Source organism: Lasioglossum baleicum, chromosome 1, assembly GCF_051020765.1.
Source record: "Lasioglossum baleicum chromosome 1, iyLasBale1, whole genome shotgun sequence".
NCBI classification, from domain to species: Eukaryota; Metazoa; Arthropoda; class Insecta; order Hymenoptera; family Halictidae; genus Lasioglossum; species Lasioglossum baleicum.
The window spans coordinates 2181937-2198420 of NC_134929.1; positions in this window are offsets into that span (position 1 = coordinate 2181937).

The window sequence follows — 16484 nt, forward strand, 5'->3', positions numbered from 1 at the left end:
CAATCAGTTTCTACTTCTTCTCTTTTTTTACGATTATCTCGTAAACTAAAGCCGATTGCCAAAAAGTCTAAAGAGAAATGTTGTTCAGAATCATGGTCTTGACAACGTATCCAAAGCGCATCGAAATCGGAGAGGAGATAGTTCAGATAGTACATCGATCGATTTACAATTCCAAGTTACTTATCTCGTAAACTAAAGCCGATCGCCAAAAAGTCTAAAGAGAAATGTTGTTCAGAATCATGGTCTTGACAACATATCCAAAGCTCATCAAAATCGGAGAGGGTTCACATTATCGAGAAACTCTTGTTCGTTGCGATGTCGCGGCGTACCACCGACACTCGCTTGCCGGCGCGGCGTGGCGCGCCGGGCCAGGGCGCGCTCTGATTGGTCCGTGTTTTTCGTTAATAACTCCTAAACAAAGCCGCAGTTGACATTGGTGCAAAGGAAAATGTCTCTTAGAATGGTCTCAGGAACCACCCCCTTTCGGGATTTTCACGAATTTTGGGACACCCTGTGTATATATATATATATATATATGTATATATATATATATATATAGAGAGAGAGAGAGAGAGAGAGAGAGAGAGAGAGATATCCACCGATATCACGTAGAGTTACTATCCTAACCTGTACAATTGACCACACACAAATCCCTACGCAAGATTGCATAATACATCTACAAAAAAGTATTGAAACATCGACAAAATTGATTTTGATCTTTTTAACATCGATACAATTTATAAGGACAATTATTTCAATAATATCCGACTACTGAATTTTTATAAAACTGGTATCTCTACAAATTCAATACGAAGTATGCATTTTCTTCGAATGTTTGGAGATTTTCAATTTTTTTGCATATGTTTGCATAATCCGAAAAATCTGAAAAACACTAACATCATAATATAAACGTGATCAACTGAAAACTTCGATATAAAATTGGCTATTTACAACCAAAAAGTTTGAAAATGGTCTCAATCGCGTGTATGCTATTAGGCAGAATGTTCATGAATTTTTTCGTAATTTTTTATTGAACATGGTGTGATTAAAAATTAATTTGGATGAGCACTTTTGACCATCTTATCCGGCTATACGATTTTTCATACTTACTATTTGCAAAAAATCTGAAAAAATTCACAATCATAAGGAATAATATCTACAATTTTGTAGAATTTTTCTAGAATTTTTAAGTATACCATTAAATAGGGAAAATGTGGGAAAAACCAATAATTAGTTTTTACCCTTTCACTACCCTCCTGGTTGAGATAAAGGGTTCAAACTTACGAATATACATATAATATATATTTAAACTTTTTGGAAGGTTAGAAAATGTAATTAAAAAAGTAATGAAAAATAAAAATAAAAATCGCTGCTCGCGGGGACTCGAAGGCTAGCTCCAGATTGCGATTGATACGCTCGACGGCTCGACGGCCGAATTTCAGAATCAGTTTCGTTTCCGTCAAGCAGGCGTGGATGTGGATGGAGAGTGCTAAACATAGATTGTGGCTGGCGCAAGCGCACAAGCAGCGCATACGGACATAGTAGAGGTACGCTGGTGTCTGTAGCGCGCGTGCAATCGAACAGGCACTCACACGCAGTGCTTCGATTGAGCCCAACTTTTTTGATACGATAGATGGCCGCTAGAGGCGCTGCGCGGAAAAACAGTAACGTATCTACTATTGGGTAGATGAAATGGGGTTCCTTGAGCACCCCGCAGAATTTTAAAAAATTTATATGATTTGATTCCGAAAAATGAATGTATAACAAGTGTATTTGTGTATATTTTGTAACTCGTAGGACACGTCCTGGAGTCTTTTTGTCCGGTAAGATTATTTCGTTACATTACGCCAATATAGTTATATTGCAGCCCCGCAGGGCTCTGGCCGCTCTGTTACCCAATAGTAGATACGTAACTGTTTTTCCGTGCAGCGCCTCTAGCGGCCATCCATCGTATCAAAAAAGTTGGGCTCAATCGAAGCACTGCTCACACGGACAGAGTAGAGATACGTTCGTGTAGCGCGTGCGCAGTAGAAGCAACCTGGCGACGACGGTGCGTCAGAGTGGGGGGTCGAGTCGACTGAGCGAGCGGAGGGGGAAAAACCCACGACCCATGATTCTGGCATCACTGCCGAGACACACAGCGAAGGATCACTTCTTCGTTGGCTCTGATTAAAGACAAGTCGCGTATTCGAGATCTTAATTGTTGCGTAATAACTGAAATACTTTGTGTTACTGCGAAGCGAGCTGCCGGATTGAGGGACGAGAACGTGCGAACATCCATCATTGCCCTGGGTAAGCTTTTGTCAGATCTAATTTCGTGAAGTGATCTTTCTCGCGTTGGCTCGGTAAGCGTGTCGTGTCCGCGGTCGCGTCGCCGAATCACCGACGTGGCTTCGTAGCTGCCGGTATTTGTGGAATAATAGATTCAATTCGCGAACGGGAGGAACCCGTCGGTCAACGGACGTGCGAACAAAATAAATTTAGCGGGTGTCCGTCTCAATAGAGAGGTCAGATGTAGGGATCCGCGCTTTCCGGACCTCGACACGCGCGGTGACGGAGTTAGTGGAGACGAGCCACCATTCTTTTAGTGAGATTCGTGCGTCGTTGTAGAATTCACGCTAACCTCGAGTCGACCCACGGTGCGACGCCACCACGTGCTCTCGCCGTATTTCCGCGATTCGTTCTGCCAACGAGAAGAGTGTTATAACGCGTATTCCACCCGAGTCCGGGCGTAGAACGCGAAGATCGCGTGCGCCGACATTAAAATCACGTTGCTGCCGGATTCGTAACGTAAAGAAAAGGACCAGAAAAGGTCGAAGCGCACGTACAACGAGTTGTCGTTGCCGATCACCTGTTACGCGTCGGTTAACCTCGAAACGCTGCCGGTCGCTGCCGGCAACGTTGGTGTAACATCGGAACAATAAATTTTGTTAACCAAGATCGTACGAGAGTGTTTATTGCGTGAGAAACCTTCCCGCCGCGGGGAATGCCTCGTGTTCGACCCGCGTAGAATCCTGCGACCAGTAGCATATCATCTTCGTGTAATATCGATTGTCGCAGGCTCGTACGATTGTCTCTCGAAGTGTTCGCACTTGCGAATTTAGCGTGGCACCTTCCGTGCCTGGCGCCCGAACTTTACGTGAAAGATCTCGAGAGACGACGAGCCTGCGTACAATTTTTGTCCCGGATGGACCACGTTTCGCGCGGCCGAACGTGGCCCAGCGGCATCGCTTGTAAATACCCGGTGTCGCTACCGTTTCGGTAAGAAACGATAGACGACGTGACAATATACAGGGTGTCCCAAAACCCCTTCGACTCCGGGAAATGGGAGGTTCCTTACGTCATTTGAAGCAACATTTTCCTTTGCACCAATGTCAGCCGGGGCTTTGTTTAGGAGTTATTAACGAAAAACACGGACTAATCAGCGCATTACCTAGACGCGCGATGGCACGTTCAGCCCGGCGCACAGTGTGACGGATGGCCTTTTTAGCTGGACAAAATTAACTTTCAAATAAACAAAAACTAACTGTGCCAATATTATCTAAAATAACCATGTATTAAAACCCTTGAATATTAAAACTTACAATTCTTTTGTTGTATGTTTACAGAGCGTGTAAACTTCACCTCAAAGGCGGACGCCTAACCTATAAATGAATGGGCACATTGTCATACGCGCTAGAAATATGTTAAAATGTACGAAGGAGTATTTAAATTTCCTATGTATAATGGATATAGCATCTCAAAACATGTATTTTCACTTTAGTAATTCCAAATTATCGATAACATTCCTCTATTTTTGTAAATTAAGTGTCAAAGACGGTACTTATTTTTCCACAGAAACGCCCATGTTACTCCTCTTTGTCAATGAATTAGTATATGCCCCACGTCGCCCCACGCGATAATTTTTACATTATTATAAAGTAGAGATTCTCTAGTTTATTGTAGTACCAAAATAAAATTGCTATGCGTTGCTATAGCATACTAATTTTTACGATGAAGTTACGTCGTTTTACGTTCACGCTCGTGACAATCACAGCCCGGGCCGGGCGCGCGTTCCGAACGCAGCCGATGCGGTCGCCACTTAGCGGTTTGTTTAGTCTACTCGTTGAAACCTATGGATTGGTTTCGTTCATTGTATATTTAAGGAATATACAATGATACTATCGTCAGGTTTTCCTCCGAACTTTCTTCCTATGAAAATTCGTTTCTTCAGTCTCAGAGCGATCAGCGTGCAGTCTACATCTCCCTTGCGTGTTTCATATATCTTTCAGTTTCGTTATTTTTATTGTTGTTGTTGTTGTTTTTTATTGTTATTGTTATTATTACTGTGTTTATTGTTATTGTTGTATTTGTTACGTTATCACTATAAAGTGATAACATTATACCAAAATCTTACTTGGATGTAATCAGGTACGTTGAATCAAAACATTTTATGCTTTATAAAAATTATTAAAAGTTTAAACAGGAAATACAAATTTTTAGATTAATCTAAACAAATTGGTATAAACAACGTAAGGAAAAAAACTGAAAGGACACTTTGACCGTTAAAATGAATCGAGGTAATTACGTATTGTACAAGTTTTATTTTTTAGAAAGTATAATACTCTAGTCCATTCTGTAATTCAATTAATGTTAATTTTTCGGTTGAGATTTAGTGATTCTTTAGTTCTAATGGGTATATTTTATTATTATTTTTAGTCACTATCGCAAGGATGGAATTTTGTGAAATTTGGACATCTTTTCGAAATCGAAATGATTTCGATCAATTGTGCCAAACAATTTTACACAAAATTGGCTGTGTTGATGCATCAAGTACAGTTATCCTTAAAATAAGGGATAATATATCTAAAATAGTAAGCCGAGTAAGAGATCGCTGGAACAAATGTAGGCGACAAAAAGAATATTTCCTGGAAAAAAATTCGGACTGGCTTCAGGAGGAAAATTTTATTTTATTTGAAGGTGTACTTGATGCAAACATTGCAACACCTTCAACCTCAAGCTCTTCTGGAAGGCCAACGAAATCTTTCGAAGACGCTTCGAATAAAACTAAAAAGCGTAGGATATCGACACTCGTCAAAGAAAATTCTGCGGGTGAACTAACTTTTGCTGCTGAAATCGCTTTACGAAAAGAAGGAGAAAGAAGTGTTGCAAGTGTAGTAGGTAATGCTTCATATATTACACAAGAGTTAAAATATTTAAGGAACAAAAATATAGAGCAACGATCAATGACCCCGGAAGAGGCTTTAGCATTTTTTATAGATACAAAAAGTACTGTATCTTCATATAGATTACATAGAAAAAAAAGTTTACGTTGCGGACATAAAATATATCCGTCCTATTTTAAAGTGCGAGAAGCCAAAAATAATTGTCTACCGCCTGCAAACACTATCATTTTAACGGAAATAAGTGCAGAAGTTCCCTTACAAATAGGATTCGATCTTTGGATAACCCGGTTATTAAATTGTCATAAAAATATATTCAAAAATGAAGATAATTTAGAGTTGGTTTGTAAATGGGGATGTGATGGGAGCGCAGGGCACAGCGCTTATAAACAAAAATTTATGTCCACTGAAGGAAATGACGAATTTTTATTTTTAATATCTTTTGTACCGATCAAATTATCAAATGAAATACATTCAGTCTGGAACAATCCAACCCCTGGTTCAACTAGATATTGCCGTCCACACAAATTTATATTTGAAAAAGAAAGCGAATGTTTAATTAAAAGCGAAATAGGTCATTTTGAGAACCAAATTTGTAATGTTTATTAATACTTTTATTATAAGATAGATATAATATAATATAAAGTTAGTACAGAGGGCTTATGACCACGTGTATAGCCGTTAATCTCTGGCTCCACTCCCGCGCTCTCTTACACACCTGCATACATACACACATACGTACATACATAGGTATGCTACTATTACACCTCCCTTCCTTAGCTTTAATCTTAGGTAATACCAAAGTACGCTGGTCTTCTTACAATTCTACCGCTTCTAGTAATTATATTATTATTATCGCTTGTACTACTGCTGTCTTTTCCTTCGCACAGAGTTATCTCGTCCTCAATATTAATGTCAGTGACATCAATTGCGCTATTTGCAGACTTTTTAATATAATACGAATTGCGCCTAATTGTATTGCCCCTTTTATTTCTTAAAATGTTCGATCTCGGATTTTTGCATACTTCTGTTATCACCGCTGGTTCCCATTCAGTCTTATTTCTTACTATTACCGTATCACCTATTTTAAACTTTTTCCTCTCTTTTGCTCCACGATCATAATACATTTTTTGTACTCGCTGTTTATCTCTTAACGCATGTATTACAGTATGAATCTTTGGTTTTAGTAACTTTTTTACCATTGGCAACTTAGTACGTAACTTTCTTGACATCAAAAGCTCCGCTGGTGACACGCTTAATCCCGCTATTGGCATATTTCTGTATTCTAATAAGGCATTGTTTATATCATCACCTTCTTCCTCACTCTTTTTTAATAATGCTTTAGCTATACCTACTGCTTTTTCCGCAAGACCATTTGATTTTGGATATAATGGACTAGATGTTATAATTTCAAAGCCCCATTCCTTAGCAAACTGTCGAAAATCCCAGCTATTAAACGGCATATTGTCACATCTTATCTCGCTAGGAATCCCATACATGCTAAACACACATTTAAGTCGTTCAATGGTCTCTTTCCCCGTTTTACTCTTAGTTTTAATTATCTCTAACCACTTAGAATAGTAATCGATTAGTGCAATATAATCTTTTCCTGCATAATTGAAATAATCTATAGCTATTTTCTCAAATGGCAACGTAGGAACTATATGAGGTATTAATGGCTCTTTTATATTATTTCTGCTATACTTCTCGCATATTCTACACTTGGCTATGTAATTTCCTACATCTTGGGTTAACTTGGGCCAATAGAATATTTGTCTTAACCTATTTTTTGTTTTTTCAATGCCTAAATGAGGTTTATGTGCTATCTTTAACATCTCCAATCTTAGTGCCTTAGGAACTATTATTTTATCATCGTTTAGAAATAGTAACCCTTTGTGATATGTAATCTCATTTCTTAATGTCCAAAACTTATCACTTACTATTTTACAGCTGGGTTTGCACTGTGGCCACCCATTTAACGAATAGTTTATTATTTCTTTTAACTCGGCCTCATTGATTGTAGCCTTTTGAAATTCTTCAATTCTTGACTTACTCATTGCAACGTAAGTGTTTAGTGAATGTACCACCTCTTCGGTACTGTCTATGCTTGGTTCAGTCTCCGTTAGATATGACCTCGACAATAAATCCGCTATTAACATTTTTTCTCCAGGCAAGTACTCTAAGTCAATTTTATATTTTGTCAACCTGAGAATTAATCTTTGCAACCTTGGAGTTATTTTGTGTATGTTTCTGTTTATTATAGATACCAAAGGTTTATGATCTGTATGAATTTTAACTTGGTTCCCATATATGAATTGATGAAACCTTTCCACTGCAAAACAGATTGCTAGACACTCCTTTTCTATTTGTGAGTATCTTTGCTCCGTCTCAGTGAGACATCTAGATGCAAAACATACTGGCTGCCCTTCCTGAATTAGGCACGCACCCAACCCATGTTGCGAAGCATCTGCTTGTACTTCTATAGGCACTTTATTATTAAACAATTTCAGCGTTGGTGCTTCTACAATTTTACTTTTAATGTTGTTGAAGTCTATAACATGCTCTTGTCCCCATTGCCAGTCAATATTTTTCTTTGTAAGTTCCCTTAGTCTACTTGTTATCTCTGACACATTGGGAATAAATTTTGCTAAGAAATTAACCATTCCCAAAAATCTTAACAATTCCTTCTTATTATTAGGTTCTTTCAACTTAGTTATTGCTTCTACATATCTATTATCAGGTCTTACACCTTCTTTGTTAAACACTAACCCTAAATACTTAACCTCTTTCATCCTATATTGTAGTTTCTTTTCATTAAATTTTACATTATACATATTGGCTCTTTCTAGCACCTGTTGCATGATTTTGTCATGATCTTTTCCATCTTTTGCTGCTATTATTAAATCATCAATATAGATCCCAACATTTTCTATATCTCCAAATATTTCAGTATTTGCCCTTTGAAAAACTTCAGGTGCTATTGAGAGACCAAATGGTAATCTTTTATATTTATACTTGCCGAATGGTGTTATGAACGTACATATATCTGCACTCTTTTCTGTTAACACCATTTGATGGAACCCATCCTTCATGTCTAGTACTGTATAAATTTCCTTACCAGTCAACTTACTGCTTAGTTCCTCAGCTGTAGGTATTGGAAATTTTTCTTGCTTTATGCTTTTATTTAATTGCATAGGATCTAAACAAATTCTTAGCGATCCATCTGGTTTCTCTACGATGACTACATTATTAACCCAATCAGTTGCATAGTTCACTTTTTCTATAATCCTATTTCTCTCTAGATTATCTAATGTACTTTTTAACCTATCTTTTATACTGAACGGTATTCTTCTACACGCATTTACTACTGGCTTTACATTTTCTTTTAAATTAATCTCATACTTTTTTGGATAATTCCCTATTCCTTGGAATGCCTTTTTATTTATCGCCAAAAATTCCTCTCGCGTCTTGTGATTTTCCATCAGCTGAATTCTATCGCAAACCTTCCTTACATTGTTATTATCTGTTTTACTGAGTAAGTGTAACTTTACACATGTGTTCAAGCCTAATATTGACATGCCTTCGACATCTATTACTATAAACTTAATCTTATATACCTTACCCTCTATTTTACAATCTATTAATACTGTACCTAATGACCTACATTTATCATTGGTATAACTTACAACTGTCGTTATCACAGGATTCCAGGTTGGCTGTTCCTTAAACTGTATATCTTTGAATATTCGCCATGGAATAATATTACAATCCGCTCCTGTATCCAACTTAAAATTTATGACAGTGTTACCTATCTTCAGTCGTTGAGTCCAAACACCGGTCTCTGTCTCACAGTTTATAGAATCCACAAAGAATTGTGTTTCCTCTGACGTTGTTACTTCACTGATGTTCCTCGGTTTTGTCTGGACCATGCATCCTACAGCAAAATGATTCTGCTTTCCACACTTCTTGCATATCTTGCCATATGCTGGACAGTTGGCTCGTGCATGTTGTCGACCACATTTCTTACAATCATAGACCCTTTCCTGATTGAACGGCTTCTTTTGGTGACTTTCTTTAGGTTTGTATTTACTATTTACTGTATTCTGCCTTTTAACAGCATCTACGTTAACTACATCTGCTGTTGTAGATTCAAGCTTTAATGACTTTTGTTGTATTTTACTCATCTCCGCTGCTCTACAGTTTTCTATAGCCTTTAGTAATGTTAAATTTGGATCTCTTAAGAGACGTTGTTGTAGACCCTCATCACTCACCGCTATAACTATTCTGTCTCGTATGAGTGATTCTTCTTGGTCTCCAAATTCACAACTCTTCCCCAGTTTTCTCAGATCAGTAAGAAAACTGTCAAATGGTTCATTCACCTGTTGACGCCTTGTGTGAAATTTATGCCTCTCTATTACTATGTTCACTCTAGGCTTCACATATTCTTCAAACTTTTCAAATATGGATTTAGTTGTGAGATTATCTGCTTGCAGTCCAAACGTGTTAAATACATCCAGTGCATCATTTCCAATGCAATTCAACAGCATTGCCACTCTGCGAGGTTCCTTTATTTCTTTCTCGCTTATTGCTGTTATAAATATTTCAAACCTCTGTTTGAAATTCTTTAAGTTGTTTGCTGCATTTTCTTTCAAATCCAGTCCCACTGGAGGCTTAAAGTTATCCATTGTTACCACGTGGTCTTTGAATATTTTAGGTTATGTTTCTTCTTTACTTTCTTTTCCTCGATTAACGAGACCTTCTTATTATACTTTTTCTTAGTTTTGTTAACGTCGTTCACTTCTGACACCATGTAATGTTTATTAATACTTTTATTATAAGATAGATATAATATAATATAAAGTTAGTACAGAGGGCTTATGACCACGTGTATAGCCGTTAATCTCTGGCTCCACTCCCGCGCTCTCTTACACACCTGCATACATACACACATACGTACATACATAGGTATGCTACTATTACAAAATTAAAAATTTAAACCCAACAAAATTAGAAATTGATGGAAAGAAAGCAACAATAACGTATAAATTTTTCCTGACTATGGTAGATGGGAAGGTGTGTAATGTTGTTACAGAAACATCTTCATCCATGAAATGTTACCTCTGCGGAGCGGCACCGAAATTTTTAAATAATAAGCCTGAAATGGAAAACATAAAGATTGAAAATTATCAATTTGGGTTATCAACCCTTCATTTATGGATCCGTACTTTCGAATGTCTGTTACATATATGTTATCGTTTAAATATTAAAAAATGGCAAGTAAGGAATGAAGTGGATAAAGCAGATCTTAAAGAGCGAAAAAGTTTAATACAACAAAGATTTAGGAAAGAAATGGGTTTAATTGTAGATAAACCAAAACAAGGATTTGGCACGTCCAACGATGGTAATACAGCCAGAAGATTTTTTAAACATGTTGAAAAAAGTTCAGATATAACCGGAATAGATAGAAGATTAATTAAAAATTTAGGAATACTATTACGAACATTATCCTGTGGCCGGGCAATAAATATAGGAAAATTTGCGGAGGTTTGTTCATCCACCAAAGATTTATACCTAAATTTATATTCATGGTATAATATGCCGGTGTCAGTACACAAATTATTTTATCATGCGGAAGATATAATTAAATCCTTTATTATTCCAATTGGCCAGATGACAGAGGAGACGCAAGAAGCGCGACATAAAGATTGTCGTAGATTTAGGGAAAAGAATACACGAAAAACGTCAAGAGAGAATACAAATGTTGACTTGATATCAATGCTCTTAATAACTTCCGACCCACTAATAAATAGTTTTCGCGGAATCCCACAAGAAAAAATGAGATCAATGTCCCCTGAAGTTCTCGAATTATTAATAGAAGATGTAGATACAGAAACAGATTCTTTATCAGAACTCGAATCTTCTGATAGAGATTCGAGCTGTGAAGAAGAATATACAACGTAGTTGTATAATATTGTTGTATGTATGTTGTATGTGGTTGTATGTATTGCCTGAGGAGGCAATCTCCTGTTATAACAGTGAAAAATATTTGCTGCCTGTTATGTATTTTGTTTTTTATTTTTATTTTGCTGTAAACCCAAAGAGTTGTCGTAACACAAATACGTTTAGATATATTTTATTTACATTTGTTTATAAGTTATTAGTTTTAGTTATTAGTTTATAAGTTATTAGTTTCTAGCAACCGAACGCTACTATTTAATACTTTCATTTTGATCTCTGTTATTTCTTTTGTTTTATTTATATTTTTGTTATTATATTTTTAATTTTTTATTATATTAAAATAATAAACAATAATATGCAGCAGATTATTTATAGATTGAAACCTTATACTAAACCAATTAATTATAAATCACTTAAAATATATTGTTTAATTAACAAAAACCAACTAAATGTTGTAAAAAGTTAATAATTATACATATTTTATACAACTGTAAACATATGAATTGATAAATATAGAAAAATAGGCGATTTAGAATTTTGTCCAGCTAAAAAGGCCATTCGTCACACTGTGCGGCGCGCCGAGAGACGAGCGTGGTGTAACGCCGCGATGCCGTCTAGGTCGCGCTCTGATTGGTCCGTGTTTTTCGTTAATAACTCCTGAACAAAGCCCCGGCTGACATTGGTGCAAAGGAAAATGTTGCTTCAAATGACCTAAGGAACGTCCCATTTCCCGAAGTCGAAGGGGTTTTGGGACTCCCTGTATATATATATATATTAATATATATACGTTTTTCTATGTCCGCGCTCGCAGGATATATATATATATATATATATATATATATATATATATATATATATATATATATATATATCCTGCGAGCGCGGACATAGAAAAACGGTAACAACGCGATAGCCACCGGTACAAGCGGACGCCGGCATGACAACCGGCGAGCACGAGTGTACTCCGTACCGACGTCCTTGCCCATCTTAAAAGAATAACACACGGCGAAAACATACGTGGCACAGCTTTTTGTCTAGGAGAAAAAACACTGTTTTTCCATATCATCCATGCCGCGTCGCGCCGGTAGGAGGTATCAGATAGGCAAATTGGTGCGACAGCTCCGCTCCGAAGGCGAGGGCACCGCGTACAACCCGTGCTCGGAGTAGCTAATCGACCTAGGATCGTTCGCGACGTCACCTTCCTTCGTCGGATCAAAATAGCGGATAATCGGAGGACCGGAACACCCCCACAACTCGAACAAGTGAACGCGGAACGCATCGAAACCCCTCCGGGTCGCGAGGAAATGGTCGTCGAACGGACCGATTCCGCGCCTCCTCCCTCGTGGAGATTGATACCGATCCGAATCGTTCCGAGTCTCCCTCCGTTAGAAGACATCTGTATCGAGGACCCGCGCTACGAGCGTTACGCCACCCGCCGAATTCTTACTTTAAGGTGGTATTATTAAAGTGCTGCTCCCAGTGACCGGTTGAAGTGATCGCGAGTGCGTGTGTGTGTGTGTGTGGTGCGTTATCGGGTTGTTCGTGTTCGATCGGTTCGCCGATCAAATCCTCATATTCCCATATTCCAACAATCGTTCTCTCCAGCCCTGAGTCAGTGTTTCAATCGCGTGCGTCTGAGCCCAGAGGGTGCTCGGTACCGAGAGAACACAAATTCCCCTCGATCAACTTCCCGTCACGAATCGAACAACCCACGCGTTCGGACGAGCCGTACTACACACCCACTTAGTGATACTTCGATCGCTGGGAGCTGTCACAGCCGCCGCGTTGTACGATAATCACACGCGACGTTCGCGACGGACGACGTCCGTCTCGCTCCACTTTCGTCTCCTCCCCCTTTTTCTCGACGACAGACACCGGTATCGGGCCTGATCAGACGTGGACGTACGCGCCACGTGGATCGAATATCGTCCTGTTTAATCACTCGGTTACGTCCCCACCTCACCCCCTTGCATTCTGTCGGATTATCGCCGACTCGGGACGTAACACTCTGGAAATAGTTTAACACAGCATACTTTAGTTCATATTCGTATGTCAATATACGAGCATCAGTTCATATTTGAACAATCTTGTATTGCTCCTATTGATTCCAAATTGTTAAAGAAACGTCTAAAAGAAAAAGTTGGGTGTGGCAATAGGCAAACCGTGATGGCGATAAAGCTATTAGGTCTATAACTTGAAAACCGGAATTTTTTTAGGAAATTTGAGCGTTTATTAAAGAAAATCTTGTACAATTCTGTTATTCAAAGTATTGTCCATCGGAAGTTACAACATTTCCCCATCTTTCTGGCAATTTGTGGATGCCATCCCAAAAAAATCGGTCATCTTTTGAATCGAAGAACGAATCAAGCCAATTTTTGATGCCTTGGACTGAAGTGAAGCGTATTCCGGAAAGTGCATTCTGCATCGACCGAAACAAATGGTAGTCAGAAGGCACCAAGACTGGACTATATGGCGGGTGGGGCACAACTTCCCATCCGCTATTTTCCAAATAGTTTTTAACGGGTTGAGCAACATGTGGCCGAGCATTGTCATGTTGGAAAATCAATGTCTCGTGTCTGGTCTCCCATTCTGGCCGTTTTTCCTTCAATGCTCTCTGTAAACGAATTAGTTGTTTTCGGTACAGCTCTCCAGTAATGGTTTCACCCTGTTTTAGAAGCTCATAATACACAACTCCCTTCTGGTCCCACCAAATACAGAGCAGTACCTTGGTAGCGTGAATATTTTTCTTCGGTGTCGACTCAGCTGGTTAGCCGGTCTTCACATACGATTTCTTCGCTTCGGGTTGTCGTAATGAATCCATTTTTCGTCGCCAGTAACAATTCGTTGCAAAAACGACTTCTTTTTATGACGCTCGAGCAGTATTTCAGATATGCAAAATCGCCTTTCCACGTCTCTCGGCTTCAACTCGTATGGCACCCAATAACTTTGCTTTTGGATGAGTCCCAATGCTTTTAGGCGCTTGGAAATGGCTGCTTGAGTCACGCCCAATGATTCCGCAAGCTCTTCTTGTGTTCGACACGAATCTTGATCGAGTAACGCTTCCAATTCTTCATCTTCAAACTTTTTCGACTGTCTAGGCCGCTCTTTGTCTTTGATGTCAAAATCGCCATTTTTAAAGCGTTGAAACCACTCGAAACACTGTGTTTTCGCAAGAGCATGTTCGCCATACAATTCCACGAGCAAACGATGACTTTCGGTTGCAGTTTTCTTTGCAAAAAAGTGACTCAGCAAAACTTCCCGCAAATGCTGTTTCTTTCGCCAATTTTCAAAATTTTCCATGATTGAAAAAAATATGATGCGCACAAGCAAATCAAACACTGTCGACTGATTTTGTAGGTTATGAATAGAGCTTCAAAATGACGTGTATGTCAATGATTTGCTACAGCGCATACACAAGTGTCGACATCTAGTGTCAAATTCCGGTTTTCAAGTTATAGACCTAATATTTGTACCGTATGTGATGAACGAGACAATAGTGTATTTGCATGTATGGGTGGAACTACCGGATCCATAAGCAAAGATTTAAGATTTATTCATAATTTAAAGCCCTCAAATGAATGCACACAAAATGCCAAAGATGTGAATAACATTCAGTGCAATAATGCAGGAGATGAAATAACGCAAAATGAAGAAGGTAATGAAGAAGATGCAAGAAATTCGCAATGTCCAAGAATACGTAGACGGTATGTACAATCATGCTCCCGAAATACTTTGACCAACCGGTCATTTTGGTGTGGACATAACTTACGCACCCTCATGAACTATGCAATTGGTTTTAGCCGCCAACGCGAACCCGTTTTCGAGAAAATCGATTTTGAAATGCGACATGTGCGTTATATTCCATGAGTGAAAACCTCTTGTCACAGCGGTCGGTGGCCGAGCGGGTTGAGCGAATATCTGCCACGAGATTGGTCGGCGTTCTTTTTTATTTTTCTACGAGCTCTTCCATTTTTCAAATTTCAATTTCAACATCAATTTCAAGTCTTCAATTTCAACTTCAATTTTTCAATTTCAAACCTTCAATTTTTCAAATTTCAATTTCAACATCAATTTCAAGTTCAATTTCTACTCTTCTATTTCAACTTCAATTTCAACTCTTCGATCTTAACTTCAATTTTTCAAATTTCTACTCCAATTTCCATTTCTACTTCAATTTTTCAATTTCAGCTCTTCGATCTCAACTTCAATTTTTAAAATTTTTCAAAGTTAAACCTAGCTTTATCAGAAGAACGCGTGGAATTGACATGAAAAGTGTAATAAAAATAACAATTGCAACTAAATCACTGTAAAAATAATAAAAATTAAAGTTGAAATGGAAATTGAAGTCGAAGATGAAATTGAAAAATTGAAGTTGAAATCGAAGAGTTGAAATTGATGTTGAAATTGAAATTTGAAAAATTGAAGAGCTCGTAGAAAAATAAAAAAGAACGCCGACCAATCTTGTAGCAGACATTCGCTCAACCCGCTCGGCCACCGACCGCTGTGACAAAAGGTTTTCACTCATGGAATATAACGCACATGTCGCATTTCAAAATCGATTTTCTCGAAAACGGGTTCGCGTTGGCAGCTAAAACCAATTGGATAGTTCATGGGGGTGCGTAAGCTATGTCCACACAAAAACTTGTTGCGATCCGGCGTTCTCGATACGCGAAGTCTCCTCGTAAGTTAATAGCAATGAATCAGTTCCCCCTTTCATTTTGCTCAAGTATCGGTTATAGAAATTATATGAGTGTAGTTGAGCCAAGCTATAAACCTTGTCAAGAAGGAGCAATGAAAAAAAGGCTAGGAATTTTAAAAACTACGGTTATCGAAAAATTAAGGAAAGTCTTAGTACGTCTAAGAGCGTAGTTTGTTCGACTGACTGTTGGACTTCATTATCAAGCAAAAATCGTATATTACAGTAAATGTACATATCATTAATTCTGAATGGGGTCCAAAATCATATACATTGACAACGCATGAAATGGAGGAAAGACACACATCCAAAAATATTGCTGATGAATTGATAAACACTTTTAATGAATGGGGAATAACTTAAAAAGTCTTAACTATTGTTACAGACAACGCAAAAAACATGGTGAATGCAGTTTCGGTAATATCCGAAACCGTCGAAGTAAACAGTATAACATGTGCAGCTCATACGCTTCAACTCGCTGTTAATAGAGCACCAAGAGAAGAAAATGTTCAAAATCTAATTCGAGACTGCAGTAAAGTCGTTGGACACTTCAAGCATTCGCATGTTGCAAAAAAAGCTCTAGAGCAAAAGCAAGAGCAACTTCAAATGCAAAAGTCGACCTTATTACAATGTTGTTCGACGCGATGGAATTCAACTTTTTTAATGCT